Below are 27905 nucleotides of genomic sequence, written 5' to 3'. Positions count from 1 at the left end.
CGGAGGAAGAAACCTTAAAAGCTACCCAATAGACGTATAATGTTAAATTATTATTTTTTCTTAGTTTTCGTTTAGATCTTTTTATCTGAACTTTTCTAACCTTTTATGCACAACCAAATTTATAGAAAATACTTTATTCGTTAAATAAAAGCGTTTTTAAAATATTATCCCATCCCTCGCCGTGCAAAATTGTGATACCATCATCAGTTTTATAGTTCTCTTAATTACCACAAATGGCGCTTTATGCTATCGTTGGATTGCCAATTGGCAAATCAAAGTTGGTACTCGTGGAGAATAGAAGAACTATGAAAGTGATGATGGTTTCAAAATTTTACACGGTGAGGTATACGAGTTCAATTATAAAATGCTTATATATTGCAAATGGACCATTTTATTCAAATCTGGTTAATGCTACGTTAGTAGAAAACTTAAGGACTACTCAATAGACATATAATATAGAAAAAAAAAAAATATTTTCAGATTTTTAAGTGTATACAAAGATTTTACCAAATTTAAATAAAATGCCCCATTTACAAAATAAAAGCATTTTAAGATTGCACTCGTATACCTTTCCGTGGAAAATTTTGAAACCATCATCACTTTCATAGTTCGTCTATTCTCCACGAGTGTCAACTTTGATTTGCCAATAGTGTTATAGCCAGTTTGGGTTAGGGTCTAGGCACAGGAGTGGAACTTCGGATCAGAAAGTGGCTCCACTTGCCATTTGCGAACACTAGCGCACCTAGCGGTAGAAGGCATCTTCTGCCTGCAGTTAAGATAGGCAGCATGCTATTATAGTGTGAGTGCACATAGAAAGCCCGTGTGGAACGCTACCACAACACATCGGTTGTTGAGCAGAAAAACGAAACACTTTTTGATTCACCGATTTGTTTGCACTTCCCCTTCTGTTCTGTGGTCTAGGGATCCATTACTTGGACGTTGGCAAATAAGATGATAGATGAGATCTACGATGAGCCAAATGTTAAAAGTTTTTTTTTTTACGTCGTCAGTGTTCACTCGGCTGTCGACAGACCACTCTCGATGTGTGTCACGCGATCGTCTGTTTACTCAGAAGCAACCATTGTTTGATTGTCCTCATTGTTCTTCATCAGCAGTTCTTTTGATCGATGCGTCGTCGACTTTGGAAAGCAACCGTTTAGTGATGAGTGTGTGAGTGCTGACTACGTTTTGTCTTCATTGCTGCAATGAAAGCGCTCTGACACCCGTTGGTGATTCTGCCATACAATGAAACCACTGGAAACGGATCCCGTTCTGATGGAGGAGGCTCATTGGATAGTGGAAGAAAAAGTGTTTATTATGTTGTACCTTATGACCAGGCATAGAAAACCATTTGCATTCATTTCGCACATTCATTTCCCCCTAACTTTTTTCATCAACAGAATTCCGCAAAATGATGTAAAGAGCTTTTGTAGGTTTTGTTATTAACTACAACTTTTTTTAACAACTCAAATCCGTATCTCTTATGCATGATGAATCAGAGCAAACAGAATCCACTACTGTTTTTAAGTGAATGTATTTTACATTCACTGAAAAACAGTAACGAGTTCTGCCCGCTCTAATTCGTGATGCATAAGAGATACAGATTTGAGCCACTGGCAAAAGTTGTAGCTAACAACAAAACCTACTAACGGCGCCGGTGGTGTAGTGGTAAGCGTGATTACCTCTCACCCCAGCAGGCCTGGGTTCAATCCCAGTCGGCGCCGCCGGGATGTTCTGAGCCGGGAAGTAAAGCCGTTGGTCCCCGGTTCATGAGTTGATGGGTCGATAGGTAGGGTCCAGGTGTGGGAGCTGCCTTCCTGGAACGTCGTTAGCATTGGTGCTCAGCACGGAAAACAAGATCGACGGAAAAAACAAACCAAAGGAAAAAAAAAAAAAAAAAAAAAAAAAAACAGAACCTACTAAAGCTCTCCATGAAACTTCGCATAATTGCTCGCTAGGGACAATTAGGGTTGTAGTACCCGGTTTTACCGGTAATACCAGGTAATTTCAGGCTCCAAAATACCGGTGAGAAAATACCGGTATGTATTTGAAAAAGTTTATGCTAATTTCAATGTCTGATGTTAAATATATTTTAAAGTATTTTTAGTAGCACTGTCAGTATTGATTTTGAAATATTTTATACAACGTCATGCAAAAACAAGCTGCACAGAACAGAAGTGAGAAAGCACAAAAAAAATCGGCAAATCAAAAAGTGAAACAGTAATGGCCTCTTTCAGGGCCGATCGATTAATAGAAAAAAAAACTGTTTTTGAGATCAGACATCTTAAGGGTTAAGGAAACTCCAGACTTTTGGGAAAGTTTAACGATCTATAAAGAACATTTTTTTATGAATTCAGTATAGTTCCAAAAATTCAAGGAAAATTTCAAAAACTTAACCCTTTGGCTGTATCTTGGGGTCAATATGACCCCAGGCTATTTTTGCAATCTTGATTACTGATTAAAACGATTGTTTCTCTGACATTTTCGCCTGTTAAAGTCTTATTGATATGCCTGCCTCTTAGTTGAGAAATATTAATAATTTTATTTATCAACCGTTATAAACGATTTTCACAATGCACTTAACTTTATATGAGAGGTACAGACGGCCTGCTCTAGAGCGTTGTATATTTTGTGTTTAGAATATCAGAATTAATATAAGTCGCTATTTGTATTGCGCAAAAATCACTTAAATATAAATCAAATTTTTAAACATATTTTTCGCGAAACCACCATGCAAGAAAGAGATCTAGGAGACTATTCAATCAATTTGGTTGATTATTCTTTTCGCGATTTTTTGGATATTTTTTTTTTCAATTTTTCATACGCAGTTCAGTTGCGATTTTTTCAAATAAACACCAAACTTTTTATCGAACACTGCCATTTTGATAATTTGGCACACACACAATTTTTTCTCCGATGTGTCAGTGCTAACAACGCTGTACCACAAGCAACTAAAACATCGCCTTAAGTCCAGAGAACTCCTGAGCATTTAAGAAAACTTCAAAAATATTTCGGAAAACGGTATAACAGAAGTCCCGAAATATTCACGAAAAATTTTCAGGTGTAGAACGTTATGAGAACTACACGAACTTCCAGGTAGCTCCAAGAACATTAGAGAAGATCTGAGGACCTCAGAGAGTTTTGAAGAAATTTTAAATTTTTAGTCATTTTCATTATTTTTGTGGAATGTTCGAAGGATTTGAAGGATGATCGGAGATCTTCCAAGTAGTTTCTTCAATTAATTGCTGAAACTTTCAAGAATTTCCTAAAAAATATGGATATTTCCAAAAATCTCCAAACTTTTAGGAATATTGCAGATTTCTTCTCCTAGAGTTACATCATTTTACTAAATTAACACTGAATATTCATGACTGATTTTCTCAGAATTGGGTTAGCCAAATTTTAAGATGAAATTGGTAGGAGAACCCTTATACTATACCCATCGAAATACTTTTAAGAAGGATTGGTTGAATATTTTAGAATATGCTTTTAATTAATAAAAATAGCTATTCAAGTCAGTGTAAAAGTTTAGGGTCACCCAACAGTATGGTTTGTCCCTGTTGTAGTATAATTGAAGTTGTAGTTTACAAAAATGTGAAAATATGTTGAGCCACATATCAACGTAGTTACATTTATAGCCTTTCAACTGCTTTAAACAGAACTAAAATTGAATAAAAATGCCATAAATATGTCCTCAAATTGAACAACGCAGACGTCGTATCACAAAAAAATGAACAACAAATTTCAGCCTAATGACCCATCACCTGCGCATGCCACTGATGACCAACTGTAAGTAACAGTTAGCCACTTTCCTCCTTGACTTGTTCTCACCGGCTCAGCTCATTTTCAATTATTTTTTTTTTCACTCCGTCTACCTCACGCAGGAGAGATAATTAAAGTTTAACATTTCATTTCATTTCCGAATTTAGTTTTCTTTTTCCATTTCCCTTTTTTATTCCTCGGAAGAAAGTTTCCCCATTAGATTTATTGCCCTTCCCAAAATGGTACAAAGGAGCCAACAGGAGTTTTCTGTTCACTTGTTTTAGCGTTCTGGGCCACCCCATCCCTTCCAAATACCATTTAACGCCTGTTCACTTTTCAACAAGTTACTCCGTCCGTCGACCGGGTGTGTCTTAACGCCTCGATGGAGTGACCTGTCACGGTTGGTGAATATTAAGCACCACCGAGGCCCACATTTCCTATTTAAATTTATGCAGGCCTAGCATCCTCCTCGGGAAGGACTGTCAAACGAAATAGAATGTTTTTCCCCGGCAGACAAAACCCCATCAGATAAACATCCTAGCGGGGATTTCTGAAGGATCACTTCCGTTCGAGAGTAAAAATAAAAAAATATTGTTGGAACCCCGTACCAAGTTTCAGCGTACCCTCAGTCCAGTGACCACCTGTGTAGTAAACGGTGCGTGGTGCGAAGAAAATAAATAAAATCAGGATAATAGTGCCCATTTGAATAATATATCCAACAGGGCCTGATTTCGGTGTTGAGAACTGCTATTGTTATCCATCTTTGAGAAAACAAAACTCACACGGTGAGCCTGAATCTACCCCAACAAAGTGTTGATTGATGATTGTCACCTTTGATGTGGATGCTACACGCATTGACGGAATTTCTTCGGGGAATATTGTCACTGGAAATCATTTGATGGATTACTTTCAATTTATGGAAGAGCAGCTTGGTTGATGGAATGCTTTGGAAGTTATGTTGAGGGTTTTGTTTACATTGAAATTTACGCTGCTCTGATCAAGCATCATAAACCGATTGCACAGAAATTGTTATGGTTTCCAGTAAAAATTTCGTATGATTTTCATTCGAAGAACTCGAATTGCATTCAAAACTGTTAGGAATTTCAATTAATTTATTCAAAAGTTAAATGTGGTTCCATTTGAAGTAGTGAAAGATTAAGTTGAAGATTAAGAGATCAGTTTAATTCAAGTTCAAAGCTATTCAATATATTTTGAAGTTGTGACATTTTGGTTTGATTTTGTGTCCAATTTCTTTCAAAACTACCATTTTGTTTATTATATACGTTATGACTTTTATTGTGAGAAAATAAAACCTTTTCATTTAAAATTATGATCAGCTGAAACGATTAGACATTGGTATAAATTGAATCATATAAAAATGTATGTGCTTCTCATTCAAAGATTGATACTGCGTTTAAGATCAAATATGATGGTGGTGCTAATCAAAGAAAGTCAAATTTAAGTCTTATGTCACGGTGTACATTGTTGATTTGATTACCAGTATGTCACACTGGAAATTCTTTGAATTTTGGTTGGGATATACATGGCGTTTGTTTTCGAATAACTTTAAAACAAAAAACGAATTTAGTTCCAGAATTAAATTTAAAATGTTTGGAAATGATTGTAATGTAAATATTTTTTTTTTTTAGAAATAACTATGTTTAAGATGGAAGGCAAATGACTGGTACCACCGGTACTTCGCGTACTTGAAGGTTATAAAATAGACCCGTCACGCAAGTGAAAGTGGTCCTTAGCCTCTTGCCCAGTAACTCCTATCCCTTCCTCCCCGCTGCGCCGGCTGGGGTACGAGTAACCTTAGGGAAGATCGGGTAACCAACCCCGGTGGGAACTTTGGTCGTATGCTGACAGGGTAGGGGGAACTGCATCCTTTTCGGAGGATGTGGCTTACAAAACCCGAGCGTCTGTTCTACATGTTAGGAAACATCCAGCGGCTGAATACGAAATGATTCTCTCCGAAAGCTATATCCAAGATTGCAGTCCCATCACGGCGGATAGGAGACCTTTGACCAATCACACCTACTGTCTCCGAAATCCTCAAATTGTTACAGAAACCTATAGTGAAATATTACGAACTGATTTTATGGCAACGACTTTTAGCGCTAAACAACGGACAAGAATTGGAACATGGATTGTACTGCCGCTAGCCCAACAGGGTAAACTGGCACAACTCGCCAGTGAAGCCCACCGTATGAAGCTAGAAATGCTGGGACTTAGTGAAGTTCGCTGGCCAAACTTTGGAGAACACAAGCTGCATTCGGGACAAGTACTTTTATATTCTAGTATGTGAGGTGAAAACGCTCCGCGACGTCGTGGAGTTGGCTTTCTGCTTAGCACCCAAGCACAGGCTGCGCTCATTAAGTGGGAACGTATCAATGAGAGAATAATCGTTGTCAGATTCAGAACACAGGTACGAAACCTAACCATAATCCAATGTTATGCGCCAACCGATGCTGCCGAATTGCAGGACAAAGAGAACTTTTACAGTCAACTGAATGCTGTCGTGGATAAGACTCCAAGAGGTGATATCAAGATCTACACAGACGACTTCAATGCGAAGATCGGCTCCGACAACTCGGACTATGAGCGCATTATGGGACGCCATGGTCTCGGAGATATGAGCGAGAACGGCGAGCTGCTTGCAGAGTTTTGTGGCAACAACGACATGGTGATCGGGGGTTCGCTCTTCCCCCATCGCCCAGTGCATAAAGTCACATGGGTCTCTCGTGATGGATATACAGAGAACCAAATCGACCACATGCATAAGCCGAAAATGGAGACGGAGCCTTCTTGATGTTCGGAATAAACGCAGCGCTGACATCGCGTCTGACCATCATCTCCTGGTCGGTGAGATCCGCCTACGCATTGCACGGGTTCAACGGCGGGAGGAGAGACTCGGGCGGCGTTTCAACACACGCCGACTGGAAGACCCAGCAGTGAAGAGATCGTTCGTCGGTTCGATCGGACGAGCATCAAGAATGCCTTTATTGAAACAAGCGAGAACAACCTGCGTGAGCTGCGCACTCAGAGGAAGGAGTGGATCACCGATGAAACCTGGAGGAAGATCGAGGAGCGGAGAAAAGCAAAAGCCGTGATAGAGCAAGCAAGGACCCGAGGAGCCAAGAACGAGGCCCGCCAGCGGTATTCGGCTCTAGAGAGGGAAGTTAAGCGTTCCTGTATACGGGACAAGCGAGCGCAGGTAGACTCCCTGGCTGATGAAGGAGAGAAAGCCGCAGCAACTGGCGATATCCGCCTCCTCTATGATGTTTCACGATGCCTGAGCACGGCAAGGATGAACCCAAGGATGCCTGTGAAAGACGCGACTGGACAGTTGCTCACCGACCCCACTGACCAGTTGAAACGTTGGTTTGAGCACTTTGAACAACTTCTCGAAGTTTCAACGCTCAACCAACCATCAACATATCGGCATAATCCGCCAAGGAGGCGCGTTACTCGCGTCAACACTGAAGCTCCATCATTGCAGGAGATAGAAGCAGCCATCCGAAGTATGAAGTCCAACAAAGCCCCGGGGGTCGATCGCATATCAGCAGAGAAACTCTAAGCTGACCTCATACTATCCTCACAAATGTTGCATCAACTATTCGTCAATATCTGGAACACCGCGACTTTTCCGGCCGACTGGATGCAGGGCGTCTTGGTAAAAGTTCCCAAGAAGGGGGATCCAACTGTATGCGACAACTGGCGAGGCATCATGTTACTGTGTATTGTTCTCAAAGTTCTGTGCAAAGTTATCCTCAATCGGATACAGGAGAAGATCGACGCGACTCTCCGACGACAGCAGGTAGGATTCCGTGATGGAAGATCCTGTGTGGACCATATTTTAACGCTCCGCATCATCCTGCAGCAGGTTAATGAGTGCCAAGAGTCCCTGTACTTGGTATTCATTGACTACGAAAAAGCTTTCGACCGACTAAACTACGAACACTTGTAGGGGCTCTGCGACGCAAGGGAGTCCCTGATAAGATCGTCAACCTCATCGAAGCGTAGTACGAGGCTTTCTCATGCAGAGTGTTGCACAACGGAGCTTTGTCTGACCCGATTCGGGTAATCGCGGGTGTGAGGCAAGGATGTATATTATCACCGTTCATCATCGTAATCGACGAGATCATGGTTGGAGCCGTTGACCTGTACCGAAACGTGGGTTGCTGTGGCAGCCTATTACTATGGAGCATCTCAACGACTTAGATTTGGCTGATGATGTTGCGTTATTGGCACAACGGCGCTCTGACATGCAGAGTAAGCTCGACGACCTTGTGGAACGCTCCTCTGAAGCAGGTCTAACCATCAACGTTAACAAGACCAAATCGTGGGATGTCAATACGGAAAACCGTTCCAGTTTCACGATAGCTGGGCAGGCAGTGGAAAATGCCAAAAGCTTCCAATATCTTGGCAGCCAGATAGCGTCGGACGGCGACACCGAGAGCACATAGGTGCACGGATTATGAAGGTGAGAATTGCTTTGGCCAGTTTCCGAAATGTATGGAGAGCGAATCAGATCAGTCGACGCACTAAAATCCAAATTTTTAACTCGAACGTGAAGTCTGTGCTGTTATACGCCAGTGAAACATGATGTGTATCAGCGGATAACACTCAGAATCTGCAGGACAACTCCCGCACCTTGTCCCTACCTATCGACCCATCAACCCATGAAACGGGGACCAACGGCTTTACTTCCCTGCCGATCAGAGATGTTATGCCTCAGAACGTAGCGACGGCGCCGAATGGGACTGAACCCTGGCCTGGAGTGAGAGACAATCACTCTTACCACTAAAACACCGGCGCCGTCAAAGTTTGTCATAGTCATACTAGTTTCTGAGTTATAAAAATATGAAATTATTTCGGAGATGTCCAAGATCAATCGAAGCCAGTTTTTGCCCACTGTCGGTAGGCCACTGGTTGAGTTTGCGAGAAATTCGTCTGAAGATCTCTGGATTTCTGTGAAGTTTTTCTGTAACGTCTGTGCTTCACTGAAATTTCTGAAACTTTTTTACGTGCCCTCAAGTTTTTTGGAATCAAAACAAAATAATTAATATAGAACTAAGATTTTCAATTAAGCTCTCATATCGAACACCATGTTCCACTCTCCTTCTGGAGTTTGATCTGTACACTTGATACTAGACAAGAGGTCCTATACTCTTTGTGCCTCGCAACATAAAATAAATGAAAATTTTCACAGAAGTTCTTGAGATTTTCCTGAAGATCATGGAACTGCTCTCAAATTATCAACACTAATTCATAACTGTCCAAAAGATTTCTAAATTTCTTTAATAATCTCTAGACTTGCCTAAGCTTATCAGTATTTTAACCCACAATTTTAGTGAAATTAAATGAATTGCCATTAAAGTTCCATAATTTTTCAAATGTTTTATAAACTTCATAAACGCTCACGGAACTATGTCATAAATCACTTATTTACCCTGAACTTCACTGGACATCCCTGGAGTTTCTTATACTTCTCTGAGTTTCCCTAAATATTAATAAATCCCAGGCGCTTATGAAGTTTACGGATCATTTACATAGTTACTTCTAGGAATATTCCATCATTACACGGAAATTGTTGAAACTTCTTCTTCTTCTGCGCATTTTAAGCTTATTGCTTATCGCATATGCATACTTATTGCGTGCTCTCAACTTAGTGTTCGAGATGCTTCTCCAGTTACTAATTGAGAGCGTACGATGCCAGTACCATTTTTGAATTAGTATAATTGAGTGGCAAGTACAATTATACTCTATGCCCAGGGAAGTCGAGAAACTTTCCAACCCGAAAAATTCGTAGACCGGGCCGGGAATTGAAGCCTGCTACCTCCAGAATGATCTGGGCTAATCGAGACCCTGTAAGCCTCTGCAAATTCCCTTAATTTAATGGAATTGTTCTGAAACTATCTGATCGTCCTCGATGTAATCGAGACTTCACTGAATATCATCAAACTACCTGAAAGTTTCTAAATTTATTCAAAGATCTCTGAAATTTCTTGAAGATATCGCATTTTTGTTTTATTTAATGGAAATAACTTGAAGTTTTTCAATCGACTTTGCTAAATTTTTGTCAATTTATGAAGTTCTTGAAATTCCCGTGTAAATCAAACAAACATTTTCCTAATGTTAAGATAACTTCCCTAACGCTCTAGAAATTCTATAAGAGCTTTGCTGAAGATTAAGGAAATTCCCTAAATTTCTGGAAACTTCTAAAAGCTTTCTATAATTTCCTTTAAATTACGTGAACTGTCCTATGATTCTCTGATCTGCCCAAATTAAGAAGCTTCCGCACAATTGTACAATATCTTGATTCTGCACTGAAATAAATGGAACTCTCCTAAACTCTTTTAAACAATCCGGAAGCTACCTCGCTGAAGGTCTCTGTTGTGAATATGATAAATTAGCAATAATTGAAGAACGTTCTCGAATAACCCAAGACGATTCAAAGAAGATAAAATTCAAAGTCAAATATAAACAGCTGTTCTGTTTCATCATCCAGGTTCAATGAACACGAGAGCAACGAAAATGACTGAATATTCTAGGTCAATGCTATGTAATACGAGAACGCATAGGCGGAACGCTCTCGTTTGCTCCGTAGAATGTACCCAACGGGTGCACGCAGCATAAAACAAAGCAATAAACTCAGCATAGGAAAATTATACGCTTTCACCAGTTTAGCTTAGGTATAGGCGCTGCGTAGGAGTCAAGTGCATCCTGGACGTATGCATACATACGAGATTATTCTGGAAGGATTGCATTGGTCCCAAAATGCATCACATGATCTTGAAGGAGAACGATGGATAAGTTTAGATTAGGAATAATTTTTGTCTCTTTCGTTCTTATCAACATTACGTTAGGAAGATCTTAGCAGGAGACAAATCTCTCTGTCGATCTGTTAAGATCCGAATTCCTTCCATCCAGTACCTTCATCTGGTTTTAAGCTTAGATAACTGTTGAGACCAGAATCTCTAATTTAGTGAGAAGTTCAGTCCTCGGTCAAAATCAAAGTCCAATAACAAAGTCTTAATTTAGTAGAGTAACTGTCTTAGCGTCTTGAACAGTTTGTTTGATAGAATCGAGAAAAAAGGCACTCGCTCTAGCAGTCTCGGCAGGGCAACGACGTACCATCCAAACCGTTCGACGTAGTAAGTAAACCTTCACGTGATTATATAAACTCGAGACAGCTTGTGTTTAAGACCTCTACCATCCGTGCTGAACAGTCTTGAATTATTTCATAGGTTTCCGAAATTTCTCTGAAGTTTTCATAAGTTCTCTTAATGACTTTATACTTCCCTGAAACTCCCGGCACATTTTAAGGGTTCTCTTTATGTTTTTCCTGAAGAACATGGAGCTGTCCTCAATGTATCTAATTTTACACTTTAGATTTTTAAACTACTCCAAAAGTCTGGACTTTCCTGCAGTTACGAGAACTGCCTTCAAGATCTCTGAAATTCACCAAAGACCTCTAAATGTGCATATTGGAAACAGATCACTGATCAAAACATTTTATTTTTTTCATTAAATTTAGTTAACTAAACAATGTCTGCACAAGTTCGAGAAAAAATTTCTAATTATTGTATTTTTTTCTGATTTTAAACTTTTAACGAACATTTTCGTAGTTAAAAAATACCAAATAGCGGAGGCATGGATTCGTTTGTAGCTTTTCTGAGGTACTTGGTACTGCTTAAATTTTTACACGGTTTTTCTCTAATTCACTCCACATTTCTGAATTTATTTAAACTTACGTTAAGTTCTTCTTAAACACAGTTTTTTTTGAAGCTAATGGAATCAATTTGATGTTTTCAAGGCTTCCATGAAGTTCCCCATATTTTCAAAATGTGTTAGGAACTTCCCCTGTGTACCCGCAGCGTTTTTATTAAGCTGCACAGAAGTTCTTAAAGCTTTTTTGTTCAATCCTCAGATCTGTGAAGCTCCTACAATCGATGTGAAGATCTCGGAATATCTCTAATCTTCCAAAAAATAAAATGAAAACTTGAAATAATTCAGCCATCTCATAATAAAATGATATAGTGGGCTCAAAATTTTATAAAAATTAGTATTTTTATTCCTTTTCACAAAATAGAAGACCCATTTTTTTGTCATTAGGTGACCAGTTCCATATTAGGGTGTTTTGGGTTTTCACTCAATACTCCTATGCAACTAGACTACCATGCGTCTCCATTGAATTATAGCAACTGTAACATGGTCACGACACATGGTAGTCTAGTCGCAACCCAAAACTTGATAACTTGATAAATTTAAAACTCAAATACAATAAATGTGTGTCAATACAAAATCTCTGAGTTTAAATTAACATACTATCCCTAACAATCAAATTTAATTACCTTTCATTTGATATTTTGATCTTTGAAATCGGCCAAGCGGTTCAAAAATTATGAATTTTTGAAAAAGTCTTTTGAAAAAAATCGATTTTTTGGACCACCCTAACATGGAAATGGTCACCCTAATGAAAAAAAAAATACGGGTCTAATTTTTTTGCGATTAGGAACAAAAATGCTAATTTTTATGAAATTCTGGGAACGACCGATCATACTGGCCACATCGCTCTGATGAGACAACGAAACCCTACTCCAAAGCTCCTCCCCTTTTCCTATCCTTCGACAATGTACCCTTCTAACCTCGGGTAAGCCGCGAATATTCAACCCAACTCCTACTAGACATAGAATTAAGTGAGTTTTGTTACAAATAAAAAACAATGAATTATCGGCTCCATAAAGCTAACGCGATTGAGCCTTACAAATAAACGAACTAGATAAAAGAACCACTTTTTTGTTTTGCTATGGAATGACTGAATATAGACTTTCTCAGACTCAGGCTGGTTCCCCAACAAACAATTTCAGCTGATTAAAATGAAAGTTAATGCTTTTCCATTGATACTGACTCCACTCCCGATCGAACCACACCCAAATTCAAAATGCAACATTATTAAAATTTTGACCATATTCATAAATACAATATTATTGAATAATTATAATAATTCTACTATTGAAATGCTAACTTTAATTCCAAGATTCCAAGAAGGCCTGCTGAAGTTCAGGGAAGTCTTGCCGTAGTTCTGGGAAGGCCTGCCGAACTTAAGGGAAGTCCTGACGAAGTTCAGTGAAGTCCTGTCGAAAGTTCTACCGGATTTCAGGGAAGTCCTGCCAAAGTTCAGGGTAGTCAGGCCGAAGTTCAGGAAAGTCCTTCCGAAGTTCAAGGAAGGACTGTCGAAGTTCAGGACAGTATTTCCAAAATTCACGGAAGTCCTGCCGAAGTTCAGGGAAGTCCGGACGAAGTTCAGAGAAGTTCTTCCGAAGTTCAGGGAAGATCTGCCGAAGTTCAGGGAAGTCCTGCAAATGTTCAGCGAAGGTTTGCTGAACTTCGGGAAAGTCCTGCCGAAGTTCAGGAAAGTCCTGCCCTAGTTCAGGGAAGTCCATGCTGAAGTTCAGTGAAGTCCTGCTGAAGTTCAGAGGAGTCCTGCCATACTTCAGGGAAGGCCTGCCGAAGTTCAGGGAAGGCCTGCTGAAGTTCCCTAGTAGCATGCTTGTCTTATATCGGTTGTAGAAACTTCTTTACGACTTTATTAAGGAAAGTGCGCTACTCGAGTTCAGGGAAGGCCTGCCGAAGTTCAGGGAAGGTCTGCCGAACTTCGGGAAAGTCCTGCTGAAGTTCAGGGAAATCCTGCCGAAGTTCAGGGAATTCCTGCCATTTCAATTCTAGGAAATCATGCAAGTCCTGCTGAAGTTCAGGGAAGTCCTGCCGAAGTTCAGAGAAGTTCTGCCAAAGTACAGGGAAGATCAGGGAAGTTTTGCCGAAGTTTAGTAAAGTCCTGCCATACTTCAGGGAAGGCCTGCCGAACTTCGGGAAAGTCCGCCGAAGTTCAGGGAAGTCTTGCCAAAGTTCAGGGAATTCCTGCCATTTCAATTCTTGGAAATCATGCAAGTTCTGCTGAAGTTCAGGTAAGTCCTGCCGAAGTTCAGAGAAGTTCTGCCAAAGTACAGGGAAGATCTGCCGAAGTTCAGGGAAGTTTTGCCGAAGTTTAGTAAAGTCCTGCCGAAGTTCAGGGGAGTCCTGCCATACTTCAGGGAAGGCCTGCTGAATTTGAGGGAAAGTCTGCCGAAGTTCAGGAAAGTCCTGCCCTAGTTCAGGGAAGTCCATGCTGAAGCTCAGTGAAGTCCTGCCGAAGTTCAGAGGAGTCCTGCCATACTTCAGGGAAGACCTGCCGAAGTTCAGGGAAGGCCTGCTTGAGTTCCCTAGTAGCATGCTTGTCTTATATCGGTTGTAGAAACTTCTTTACAACTTTATTAAGGAAAGTGCGCTACTCGAGTTCAGGGAAGGCCTGCCGAAGTTCAGGGAAGGCCTGTCGAACTTCGGGAAAGTCCTGCTGAAGTTCAGGGAAATCCTGCCGAAGTTCAGGAAATTCCTGCCATTTCAATTCTAGGAAATCATGCAAGTCCTGCTGAAGTTCAGGGAAGTCCTGCAGAAGTTCAGAGAAGTTCTGCCAAAGTACAGGAAAGATCAGGGAAGTTTTGCCGAAGTTTAGTAAAGTCCTGCCATACTTCAGGGAAGGCCTGCTGAATTTGAGGGAAAGTCCGCCGAAGTTCAGGGAAGTCTTGCCGAAGTTCAGAGAATTCCTGCCATTTCAATTCTTGGAAATCATGCAAGTTCTGCCGAAGTTCAGGGAAGGCCTGCTTGAGTTCCCTAGTAGCATGCTTGTCTTATATCGGTTGTAGAAACTTCTTTACGACTTTATTAAGGAAAGTGCGCTACTCGAGTTCAGGGAAGGCCTGCCGAAGTTCAGGGAAGGCCTGTCGAACTTCGGGAAAGTCCTGCTGAAGTTCAGGGAAATCCTGCCGAAGTTCAGGAAATTCCTGCCATTTCAATTCTAGGAAATCATGCAAGTCCTGCTGAAGTTCAGGGAAGTCCTGCAGAAGTTCAGAGAAGTTCTGCCAAAGTACAGGGAAGATCAGGGAAGTTTTGCCGAAGTTTAGTAAAGTCCTGCCATACTTCAGGAAAGGCCTGCTGAATTTGAGGGAAAGTCCGCCGAAGTTCAGGGAAGTCTTTCCGAAGTTCAGAGAATTCCTGCCATTTCAATTCTTGGAAATCATGCAAGTTCTGCTGAAGTTCAGGTAAGTCCTGCCGAAGTTCAGAGAAGTTCTGCCAAAGTACAGGGAAGATCTACCGAAGTTCAGGGAAGTTTTGCTGAAGTTTAGTAAAGTCCTGCCGAAGTTCAGGGGAGTCCTGCCATACTTCAGGGAAGGCCTGCTGAATTTGAGAGAAAGTCTGCCGAAGTCCAGGGAAGGCCTGCCGAACTTCGGAAAAGTCCTGCCGAAGTTCAGGAAAGTCTTGCCGAAGTTCAGAGATGGCCTGCCGAACTTCGGGAAAGTCCGGCCGAAGTTCAGGGAAGGCCTGCCATTTCAATTCTTGGAAATCAGGAAAGCCCTGATGAAGTTCAGGGAAATTCTGCCGAAGTTCAGGGAATTACTGCCATTTCAATTTTTCGATGTTGGCTTATTTTCACAATGATAGATTGAAGATGGTGAATGATTTTCTAAATGGTGGATTTAAAATGGTAAGTCTTTGATCAAATGTTTGATCTTTATAAATAGAATACTGTTGTAGGCTTATAATACCTCCACTATTGAAATTGGTAATTTCAATTCCAAAATGTTGGATGAAATTCAATTGTTCGATTAACGATGGTGGGTCTTTGAGAAAATAGTCGATCTTGCAATTTTACAGTATGGTTATAATTATTCCAATATTGATACAACAATAACAATTTCAAGATAGAGGATAAATTAAAAAATGGTGGATTTAAAATGATGGTCAATTAAAATAATGGTGGATCCAAGAAGGCGGGTGAATTTCAAAATAGTGGTTTCAATTTCAAGATGTCGGGTTTTTCATGGAAAAGTCGATCATCTTAAGTATAATTTTGATGTTCTTCTACTGAAAAGGCAATTTCAATTTGAACATATTGAATTATTTTCACATTGGTGGATCCAAGATGGCGGATTGTTATCAAAATACTTGTGAAAATTGAGAATAAATTCGGATTTAATAATATTTAAATTAGGACTGGCGAAAGTGGATAATTTCTAAAATAGTTTAATTTATCTAATTATCTTTAAAAATATCCAGACACATATCATAATACCTCCATCAAATAGGTTGAAAAAGCCCTTTTCTTACTAAAGAAGCAGATTTTTGCCTGAATAGGCTCTTATTCTGCTTCCAATGTTTGGTGGATCTTATTTAATGAATTTGATTGTAAATCTGTTTCTTTAAAACTGATTGAAATGTCTTAAAAACGATTACGTTAATTGCCGTTGTTGTTGTTTTATAAAAAAAAAACATTAGAATGTTAGCACAAATGAACCATAGCTTTCTTATTGCAAACCTCCGTTAAATTGCTGGAAATCTCCGGGAATTTTATTTAGCCAAACAAGAACACATCCTGTATGAAATTATAGACAGTCTGGATTCCTATAATGTGTTCCTGACAAAAGTTTTTGATAAATTTATTCCAAAAGCTTGATTGCGTTCCTTTAGCGTTTATTAGTTAGGTAGTAAAACATCTGGATGTAATTCACCACGTATCAGTGAAATAGATAATTGATTGCATTTGTATTGGGTTTAGTGCTTAGTAGTCAACGACTACCAGGGACCCAGCACTGGTAATATTTTCCAGGTTATTATTTTCTTTTCGATTTTTCTCAATTGAAATATGGTCTTGTTTTTTTAATAATCTGAAAGCCGCGCCACATCCAAGGTAAAAATATGTTTAATTGATTTTAGTACTAAGTAGTCAAAACTTACCCACGAGCACTCATATCCACAGCACTGTTCTAAAGTGAACTTCAATTATGAAATCAGTATTAGACAAAAATCTATATCCCGAGCAAAACTAAAATTTAGAAATATAGACGTGAAAAAATATTGAGAATAAAAAAAGGCCCCGTTTGTTCAGAATATTGACGCCTGGATTTAATAAATTACGAAAAGGGCCTCATTTTCATGGTTTTCCAAGGGCTTAGTAAACGCTTACTAATTCACTGACTCATTGTCCTCCTTCAACGCTAAAAATATGGAAATTGCTATCCCTTTTCATCCAAACTTCAAATGAAATGTCCTTCTTTTCCATTTTCAAATATTATAATATTATATTGTAAGAAAAGTATGAAAAACTGAACATCATAGTATTGTGGGCTAACTCATGCTCATTGTTATCCACCGGAATCTTTCTACATTCTTTCCGCGGTACTGATTTGTAAGTATTTGTAAATCAGTACACTAAACGTTCGCTACTATTTGACTTTTTCAAATAATCCAAATGCTGCTGACCACTTTCAAAAATTGGTCAGCCCACGAATTATGTTTAGCAATTGTCAACGAAGGGCTACAGATTGGTGCAACTTAAAAAAAAAACAAAAACTCCCTTTCAGTTATCAAACGTTTTGTGCACATCATGATATACAAACACAAAAAGTAATCTGCCGTCATCATAAACCCACAATCAAATAAGCTTACGCTGAAACCTAAATCGGTGTGGAAAAAGCGTTAAGTTATTTTTAACAATTTCCTTTCCTGAATAAGAAAACAGAATTTGCGCTTCCTTCCCGGTAGTCACCGGGCAGACAACCTTCGGCATTCAAAGGAAAGGATCACACCACGGCACCACCACTACGACGTCACCAGAACGCGAGACGCACCGGCACACAGTGGGACCATTCTGAAAAAAGACGGTCAAAACCCTTTGCTCACCTTTCCCGATGTTTTCGCGTTTAGGTGTCCTCTAAGAAGTTTCATGAAATGTTATTCTGCATCTTATTTTTATTATTAGAGACATTTTACATCTAATGTCTCTAAATAAGCAAGTACAATGGTTTGTACAAATTGGTATCTTTAAGGAAAGCTATTAGAAGATTTTCTCTTTTTTTAGTAACTCGCTTGGATTAACATTTTTCGGTGCGTTTGTTGTTGCTTTTGAGAGCTAATGCAAACTGTTACAGCACTGTATTGGACAAATTTCAGAAAATTGCTTCCCTTGCCTGTAGCAATTTAAAGAGAAAATCGACGAAGAGAATAGATCATCGCGTTTACGCCCTTATGCATGCTCACTGTCGATTTCTTTTCTTTCTCCTCGTTAAGTACTGTGTGCAGACAAGATGGCGAAGGGTCAATTTGGGGGTTGTATTTTGCACGAGCATAATTATATTTCCTGCAGTCCAGCAAAACTTGGCGAACGTTCATGACGGTGTCGCAGCCAGTGATGCAAAATATCATGACACTTACTCGACACTGTGTTTCCGATAGTACACGCCATGATAGCTGGGGCGCGAGTGTATCCGAACAGAGTGAGAGTTCAATAGATGACATAGAACCAGAAGCTGGGTTTATGCGAGTGGGGGAGCCATCATTTAAGATAACGAGCTTCCTCATCAGAATATTTTCAGCTATGAAACGTCCCAGAGAATCTGTGCAGCAGAAGCCCCAAACAGGGTGATGGGCGTTGAAGTCTCCAACCGGTTCCGGTAATTGTTCGAAGAGGCTATCCAGTTGGTCCAGTATTAATTTGGCGAGCATTAGGTGGCAGATAGATCGAAACTACTGCAATAGGCTGCGGTAGTTGAATCCGCACAGCGATCGCCTGCAAGGTGGTCTGAATCTGAAGTCTCTCGAATGGGATCCCTTCACGGATGGCAAGGCTTGCACCGTGTAACCACGGATAGTTGGGACCACATTCAAGTAGGAGAGTGTAATCCTTGTCGATGAAATCGTTAGGCATTATTTGGGCGTTTACCTTCGATTCTTGAAGTGCTTCAATTCACAAGCGTTGGCTCGAAGTCCACGAATTATCCACTGCAATGCGAGGCATCTGTCGGTGGGACCAATTCCGACCTCCGAGGTCGATAAAGATAATGATGTAGACGTTGTGTTATCCATTGCTAAACATGGTTTGGGTGGAGACGGTGGAGGCAATGTCGACGTTTGGGGCTGATGTGAATGAATTGTTTTCCACCGAGGGTCCACAGTAGGTGTGGCAAAGCATATCGTTGCATATCATTCGCTGTAAAGTGTGGTTTATTTTTAGGGTGGCAGTATCGTTTTTTGCTAAGACTGAACCTATGCATATTGTCCATTTTGCTTACCGTGTGGAAAAAGACAGCAGGCTGAATTTTTTGTAGCGAGGACATTTTTTGGTGGTTCTTGATGGATATCGAGATCGTAATCCAGAACGGGTCACAGTACTTCTTCTTGTTGGCATGAATGGGCGAGACTGATGTGTTGACGTTTGATGTCGATGGTTGTTTGTTGTGTTGTTTGCGTTTGCTGCTTGCTATGTCTCTGCTGGTGAAGCCGAGAAAAGGAGGAGAGTTATCGCTGGAGGTTTCCATGGGAGTTTCCAGGGATGCTGTAGCCGCTACTGATACTGGAGTACTGGAATCTGCTGGACTCTGCTCGACCGGTGTTGAAGAAGTCAGGTTCGTCCTTTCGAACGAAGATATGGAGATTTCGCTTCCCGCAAGCGAGATGTTAGACCTGGATATGTGTAGCTGTTTGTTTTTCTCTGATCCGTTGAATTTGCTGGTACTATTACGTTTCACTCTTTTGACTTCGATGAAGTGCAGAAATTCAGTTACATGTAATTGATGACAATTGTAAGCAATTATTTACATAATTTAAAAAAAATAAAAATATACTAATATAACCAGTGACCGTCTTTTTCCCGACTGGCCCCACTGTGGTCAGGCCGCCAAACCACCCACTTTTATTGTCATTTTACCAACCCGCGGAGGAAATTGGCAGTTGGCACACAATCAGCTTTACCTCCTCCGCAAAAACGAGTATGAGATTACTTTCCTTCCTTGCTTCTGAACAACCCTGCCGGTTCAGCACTTTATAGCCCTTCGGCAAAACACATTCTTCACTCGCTATGGCAGTGCGGGGTCGTAGTCAAAGCTTCCACGACAATTAAAATCCAGTTGAAGAAGCAATTCAGTCAAGCCCGGAGGAGCAGTATTGGTGGCGTGTCACAGCGAATCAGAAGAACATATACCGAGAGTGGAGGAAACATAACTCCAATGAGCTATATGAAAAGACAGCATAAAACAGAAATCCAGGAAGACAGCTTGGGACTGACGACGACGCATTGCAATAAACTGGAGGAGATTACTGATCGTGAGTGACCTCTCCAACCCCTTCCGTTAGATAGAAACAAATACATCCGGTGTCTCTGGTTATGACTTCTGAGAGCATGTGTTTACAGTCTGAAATGATGCTCGCTTTCTGTGAAAGCACACTCATAAAAGTAGTTGTTCACGCGAATGGGAACTGTTGGGATGTTGTTTGAAACGCTTTAATGGTTCTTGAAGACGAGTTGTGAAATAAACCAAGGCTTGTTTTCTCTGACAATTTCACCCCAAATGGACTCACCATTACAATTTCTGAGCACTACCAAAGTTGTTAATTGAGATTATTTGCAAGTCCAAGGTCCATTCGATTTTGGATACATATCTTCAATGTATTTAAAGCTACAAAGCAAGAGAAGGTGGAAGAAGGTCCCAGTCTAGGATTTTTTTTGGATTGGAAGATGACCCGACTTCCCTGGGCATAGATTATGACTGTACGTGTCACAAAATGCATTAGTAGGGGAAATGCAGGTAATGTCGGCATAAATGCCTCTAATTTGGGTTCATACATAACTTCAGCAATCGACTAAATGTTCAATAGCGACCAAAATTATCACTGGCTTGCACAGGGTGGGGCAAGGTGGGGCAATTGCATAATTTGCATCGTTCTAATGAATGCAAGCTTCATTGAAAATTTATGGTGGAAAATTTGCACCATTTTGGTGCATGAAGAGGCAAAGCCTGAAAATTGCACCACAAAGGTGAATGGTGAATCAAACTTCACTGACAATTTTTGGTGCACCGTTCTGGTGAATGGAGGAGCATGCTTTGTTGAAAATTTCTGGTGCAAAATTTGCATCGCTCTGATAAATGAAATGAACAGAATATTTCTGGTGGAAAACTTGCACTGGGTATGGTAAATGAAGGCACAAGCTTTATTTAAAATTAAGCTATATTTAAAATTTATGGTGGAAAATCTGCACCGTTCTGGTGAACGGATGGGCAAGCTTTAAGGAAAAATTTTGTTATTAAATTTGCATCCTTCTGCTGAATAGAGAAACAAACTTTAATAATAATTTCTGGTTTTAAATTTGCACCATTCTGATGATTGTGTGGAAACTGCTTTACTTAAAATGTATGATGAAAAATCTGAAAATATTTGTTGGAAAACCTGCAACATTCTGATGATAGGAGATGCAAGCTATATTAAAAATGTCTGGTGAAAATGGAAAAAAGGAAATCTGCACCAAGCATAAGATTGGAAAAGCAATTTTTATTGAACATTAACGGTGAAAAATTTGCATCGTTCTGGTCAATTGAAATTTTCTGGTTTAAAATTACCTGGGAGCAAGTTTGTGTTTACAATTTCTGGTTTAAGATTTGCAACAATCTGCTGCATGGAGGGGCAAGTTGAATTGAAAATTCCTTATGTAAAAATTGCACAGTTCTTGTGAATGGAGGGGCAAGCTTTATTGACCATTTCTGAGAAGAACCTCAAGGGTATTGAATTCTGAGGACAGTTCCAAAGGAAAAGATTTCTGGGGATGATTTCATGAAAATTCTGCGAATAATTTCAAGTGAATCCTGCATAGTTCCATGATAATTTTGAAGAATACCAAGAGAATCCAATTTTGAATGAAATTCCAAAGGGATGTTGAGGAAAATTTCAAGGGAATTCCAAGGGTTATTTTAAGCTCATTCTGGGAATGAGAATTCAAAGAAAATTCTGTGGATAATTTCTAGTGCATCTTGCAGATCGTTCCAAGATAATTTCGAAAAGAATACCGAGAAAATCAATTTTTGAGTGAAATACCAAAGGGATTTTAAGCAAAATTTCAAGCGAATTCCGAGGATAATTTCTAGCTCATTCCGCGAAAAATTTCTGAAACTCTAAAGGAATTTAAGTTCCAAGCTGTTATGAAAAAAAAATCATGAAGAGTTCTAAGCATAGTTCCAGTGGACTTCTGAGAAGAATTTCAAAAGAGTTCTTAGAAGAGTTCTAAAAAATCCGAGAAGAACCTCAAGAATATTGCATTCTGAGGACAATTCCAAAGGATTTTTGGGGAGTATTCCAAGAAAATTCTACGAATAATTTCTAGTGAATCCTGCAGATAGTTCCAAGATAATTCCGAAAAGAATACAGAGAAAATTAAATTTTGAGTGAAATTCCAAAGGGATTTTGAGGAAAATTTCAAGGGAGTACCGATAATTTCTAGCTCATTCCGGGAATAATTTCTGGATAATACTGAGGAAATTCTTCTGAAATTCTAAGGGAATTTTAGTTCCAAGGTGTTTTGAGTAAAAGTCAAGAAGTTCTAAAAATATTTTCAGATTGAGAAGCATTTCAAAAGAGCTCATAGAGTTCTACAAATTTCGAAAAGAACCTCAAGGAATTCTGAGGATGGAATTTTTCGCAACTGTACAAAGTTTAAAGACAGCTTTTGGATTCTTCAGAATCTTCTCTGAAAATTTCAAGTCATTTGTTACCGTCGTTAAAAAGTTACAGCAGTTTCTGTGCGTTGCACTAAGTTCGGGTTTGTCCATGATATCATATTTATGTTGAATAATCGGCATCATTTCCTGTCACCCCGACTGGTACTTTGCGGCAGGGTTGACATGCTCAATCCTTTGCACAAGTCGTTATTCCGTTTAAAATCCTGTACTCGCTTGTCAAAATAGTTTTGTGCGCTTTTGTTCCAATCGTTACATATTTTTTAAACCTTTTTAATGATCCTATTAGCTTTGGCATTAAGGTTAAAATTTGAAAAAATAGAACTACAATTTTCGCTGAAAATGACCAGGTTTAACGGCCTCGCAACGGTAATAGTAAAGTGTAACTACAACACCATATAAAACTCCGTACAGACTATGGCTTATATTATGTAATATAGACTGTCTTGCAATGAGCACTCACATATAGAATTTCCAGTGAAAACTAGATGTATGAGTGCTCATTGCAAGACAGCCTATATTATATAATATAGGCCATAGTCTTTACGGGGCATAAGGCAAAGCGGCTAAAAAATCGCTATATAATGGAACGTTTCATAAGTATTGTGCGCATTAGAGTGATGCAAAATTTGAAATTTTCGCTCCACAATACTTAAACGATTCCAAATTGGATCCTGACTAACCTCTCAAAATTTGAACCCATTAGGTAAGAAACTGAGATGGCACAAACCATTTGAAGTTTGTATGCGAATTACTATGGTAAAACCAAGATTTTTGTTCATGTCTATCTAATTATTCACCATATCGGTCTGCTTCAAAAGGAAATTTTCCCAGCTACAACTTTGCTCAAGACCACTTTTTGATTTAATGCAAGGATCGAAAGTTATCAATGGTTCAATGCGCTGATGTCTTATGATCATGCTCAATCAACTGCTCAGCAGGCAACATTGGTGTTTCTGGGGCGTTGAATAGGACACACAAATCATGGCTACTATGTCACACTGCAAAATACAGTGTTGCCTACAGAGCAGCTGCTTGATCATGTCCTAAGTTTACCAATCTCTTAAATAATTAATAACTTTTTCCTGTCTCGTTTTACATAGAAATGGTCTTGAGCAAATTTGTAGCTGACAAAATTTTGTATAAGAATGGTTATCGAACTGTTTCGCAGCTCAATATGGAAAAAAGACTAGAAGGCAATGAACAAAAAGTTGAGATTTCCCATAGTAATTTACATGTAAACTTCAAATGGCTTGTGCGAAGTCTGTTTCTAACCAAATGAGTTGTAACTTTGGGAAGCTAATCATGACCCGATTTGAAACCATTTAAGCACTGTGGAGCGAAAAAGTCAAATTTTGCATCAGTCTAGTGCGCATACTTAGCAAAGCTGGACGACCACTTCGTGAACATTCTGGGAAAGTGTGCCTCCTAGTTGGTGGCTAACTACGATCCTGTGCTAGAAAACACTTGGCGGAAGGTGCCAAAAATTGCCAGTACACAAGTAACCGTATTCAAAATGACATGATTATGTCGTTGCACAATGTAATGTTGCGGAACATTGCAAAAACCTTGCGAGGAAAACCAGTGGCAATCATTGTAAAGGGTGTCCACGATGAAATTGCCACACTATGAAATTGCTCTAACTTTTTAACCGTTGGGTAGAATTTAATGAAAATTTGGGTGGATTTAGTTCATAGTGCATTATTTACATCCTGCAAGTTTTAAAGTCCTGTGATCAAAACTCGCGGAAATGGAGTCGAAAGAACAGCTCGTGCGTGATAAAATCTTGCGCATTCATCACGAGAACAAGGATCTCTCGCATCGTTCCATCGCTAAAACGTTGGGAATCGCGAATTCCACGGTGTCGCGAGTGATTAAGCGGTTCGAGGAACGGTTGACCACCGATCGGAAGCCCAGAAGTGAAGGAAAAAGTATTCCGTACAACACCAAAAATCACAACCGCGTAGTTGGGGCCTTCAACCGAAATCCGAACGCCTCCGTTAGGGATGTGGCTAAGAAGCTGCACCTAAGCCGAAGTTTTGTCGAGAAGGCCAAAACTAAGGCTGGGCTTCGAACGTTCAAGGTACAAAAGGCCCCTAATTGCGACGAGAAGCAGAACAGGTCCGCCAAAACCCGTGCCAGGAAGTTGTACCTCAACATGCTGACGAAAGTTGAATGCTGCATCATGGACGACGAAACATATGTGAAGGCCGACTTCAAACAGATCCCCGGCAACCTGTTTTTCACGGCCAAGGATAAGTTCAGCGTTCCGGAGCATGTCCGCACTCAGAAGATGTCCAAATTTGCGAAGAAATTCCTGGTTCGGCAAGCCATCTGCACGTGCGGGAAGCGGAGTGCACCTTTCGTGACCCAGGACACGATGAACGGACAGGTGTACATAAAAGAGTGCCTCCAGAAGCGGCTGCTTCCTCTCCTGAAGGCCCACAACGTCCCAACAATCTTCTGGCCGGACTCCAAGGACGTGCTGAAGTGGTATGCGGACAATAAGGTCAATTTCGTGCCGAAAATGTTCAACCCTCCCAACACTCCGGAGCTCCACCCTATCGAGAAGTACTGGGCGATTATGAAGCAGCACCTTCTTAAACGACCTAAGGTAGTGAAGACAGTCGAGGAACTGAAGAAAGTATGGGTTTACATGCAAAAAACGGTTGATTCACAGGTTGTGCAGAATCTTATGGCCGGGGTTAAGGCCAAGGTGCGGGCATTTGCGTATGGACTGTAAATAAAATACGAGTAAAATGGTAAAATGAAGTTTAATAGTTATTTCTCAATCCCTGAAAATTTGATGGCAATCGGATGAAAACTCGAATTTTGCGAATCAATTTTGTGTGTGGCAATTTCATCGTGGAAACCCTTTAGATGAGACGAGCGATTGTGGCCACCACGAGCAGTTGGCGATTGTTATCGTAACATTCGTGTGTGTGAGACGGGTGTTGAAAACAGACGCGACGACCATCTTCAAATAGCATTTCTGAGGTCCTGACAGCGATGCAGATTTCTTGGGAGCAGTTGATGGCAGTATGTTTTGACAGTGCTAGCAGCACTGCTGGAGTTCAAGTCAAGTGCAAGGCCAAAAACAGCAATATACTTTTATGAAGAGCTTTGAGTGTGTTGGTTTATTTACTTTTAATTCCGTTATAATTGCATATCTTTTGACAGATACGAGTATTTCGTCTACTACTTGCAGACTTCAACAGTGCCAAGTACTCAACACCACTGATCAAGATTGAATTGATCAAGAGCAATATACTGTTTGTTCACTGCTATGCGCACTGTTTGAACCTTGTACTTGTCGACGCAGTGTGCATGCAAAAGGAGAATGCGATTATTATTGGTCGTTCATGTCGGTTTGTCGGTGCTATCACCACCATGTGACGTGACTTCAGCTGAATCCAACCACCAAGGCAACAACATTGCAGCAAATGTATCATTTCGGTTATTATTGCAACCATTTGACGAACCGATCATTATCGACATCGTCGATGGGATTAAATTGCCAATTTCATTGGGTGTCTGAAAGCATTTTGAATTGCAGAAGATGAACCACCACCGGAGCAAAAAATTAATAAAATTAGTTAAATTGAACAGTAGGGAAACAGTGGTGGATGGATAGCACCATCCACCAAGCACTTTGGAGTACTCCCCATCCTCAGATTAAATACACCATAGAAAAAAATGCCCCTCCTTAACAAGATTCCTGTGCACGCTAGTGAAAATTATCCATTAGTACCGTCCCAATGACGCGTTCTTCTAGTTAAAATTGATAAATAGCAGATTTTTAGCGATGGGCCCATAAATATATCCATAGGCCAACATTAGAGCCATTTCCCCTAAGTATAAAAAATCCCTTAAAACCACCTTGAAACTGAAGTCAGGATTAGTGTGTTTGACTGTCAGAGCATGATTAAGCATTGGATGCTCTAGTTTCAACCCTATCTTTGAACATCACCGATCTTATTCTGCTGATATTTCAATCCTGTTGACAGTTGATGCTGAGTTTTCCACATTTTCCGTTTGTGTGCTTTTCGAAAGCATTCTTGCAGGGGGGAAGCAAACTGAGGCCAACGGAAAGCTATCGATTGACCAACCATATTCCGACCGCACGTAGGCGGAAGTCGTTCTCAACCCTCGCATAACTAGGCCAAACTAATAAAGCGCATAATATTGCACCCCAACCACATGCGCACTATCTAAGGCCCGAGCGAGAATCAACGAGGCTTCACCTTAACCCCACTACAACGAGACTGCTGCACTATCCCATGCTAGAGGACCGCAAATGATATTGAAACCGATTTTTCCAGTTCATTTGGTTGAATTTCTACACACATACACACATACACTCAAGAAAAAATATAATACTTTCAACCTCGGCAAAAAGAATCGTAATAGCAGCTGCATATGCAATTGATTCCCCATTCCCTAACTGCTTTTCTACTTTTCGTTCCGTTCGGGCCATTTTCTTCACCCTCGTTGGTGCGGTGCACGGCAGGGGGTGGAGAGTTCTATTTCCTGTTGCATTTGCAATCAAATGCAGAATAACAGACGGAACGAATCCGGAGCCGAGGGTACCGTGCTTTGTTGGGAGAGGTTCCACTCCACATCCGTATTGTGAGCAGCAGCGGTGCTTGTTGTAGATACAGATAGAGCAAGTATTTGTTGAAACCAGCAAACAGGTAGGTGCATCGAATTTGGGTAGTGAGTACCTTTATAAATGTTTGCTTCATATGGGATCGAGAAAAAACTAATAATTGGATTTTGTTTGAGATTGCTTTGGCTGCAATAAAAAAGGTCATCGATGCTTGAATGATTTGCAGAAAATCATTCATGACATATTCAAAACCGACCGAGCTGAGTTCCGCCTTGAAATGAGAAATATAATATGTGATTGACGGAGTGAAGCAAGATTCGGATTGAATTATTATCTAAGTAATGAGTAATCAGTTTATAGTTACTATGAATACGTTACAAATAAGTTGCGTGCTATGGATACTGGAACCTACACCCAACCAAGAAATTTAAGATTTTATTCAACATTTGAGTGGAAAGTATGCAGAATTTGTAATATTTCATCCCATAAACAGATTCTGCAATGCGATCGTCAGAAGGATCTTTAAATATTTTTTTTTAAATTTCTACGTTCGCAAAATTTTTGAATTAAGTTTGTTTCTCCAAAGAGCAATTCTCTAGCGGTGCCGGTGGTGTAGTGGTAAGCGTGATTGCCTCTCACCTCTAAAGACCTGGGTTTAATCCTAGTCGGCACCGCCGGGATTTTCTAAGGCATAAAACCTCTGATTACGGGGAGTAAAACCGTTGGTCCCCGGTTCATGAGTTGATGGGTCGATAGGTCAGGTCCTGGTATGGGAGCTGCCTCGCTGGCGTCGTTAGCATTGGTACTCAGTGTGGAAAACAAGATCGTCGAAAAACAAATCAAGGTAAAAAAAGAGCAATTATCTGTCAAATGATCAAACGACTTGGCATGAGCCCTTTCGATTGTGATGGAACTTTCAACATGTTTTCGGT

General features: G+C 40.1%; 1 protein-coding gene across 1 annotated transcript in view; it reads right to left on the bottom strand.

Annotated features, from left to right (window-relative positions):
* The window catches only part of Trpm (transient receptor potential cation channel, subfamily M), a 172756-nt gene that overhangs the window by 110377 nt on the left and 34474 nt on the right, over positions 1 to 27905 (bottom strand). The gene's annotated exons all lie outside the window — the stretch shown is intronic.

The sequence above is a fragment of the Ochlerotatus camptorhynchus genome, unplaced genomic scaffold (assembly GCF_037179485.1).
Source record: "Ochlerotatus camptorhynchus isolate MF236.1 unplaced genomic scaffold, CSIRO-AGI_Acam_v1.1 ptg000291l, whole genome shotgun sequence".
NCBI lineage: Eukaryota > Metazoa > Arthropoda > Insecta > Diptera > Culicidae > Ochlerotatus > Ochlerotatus camptorhynchus.
Note: the sequence above shows the minus strand (reverse complement) of the source record. Positions and strands in the feature narration are given on the sequence as shown.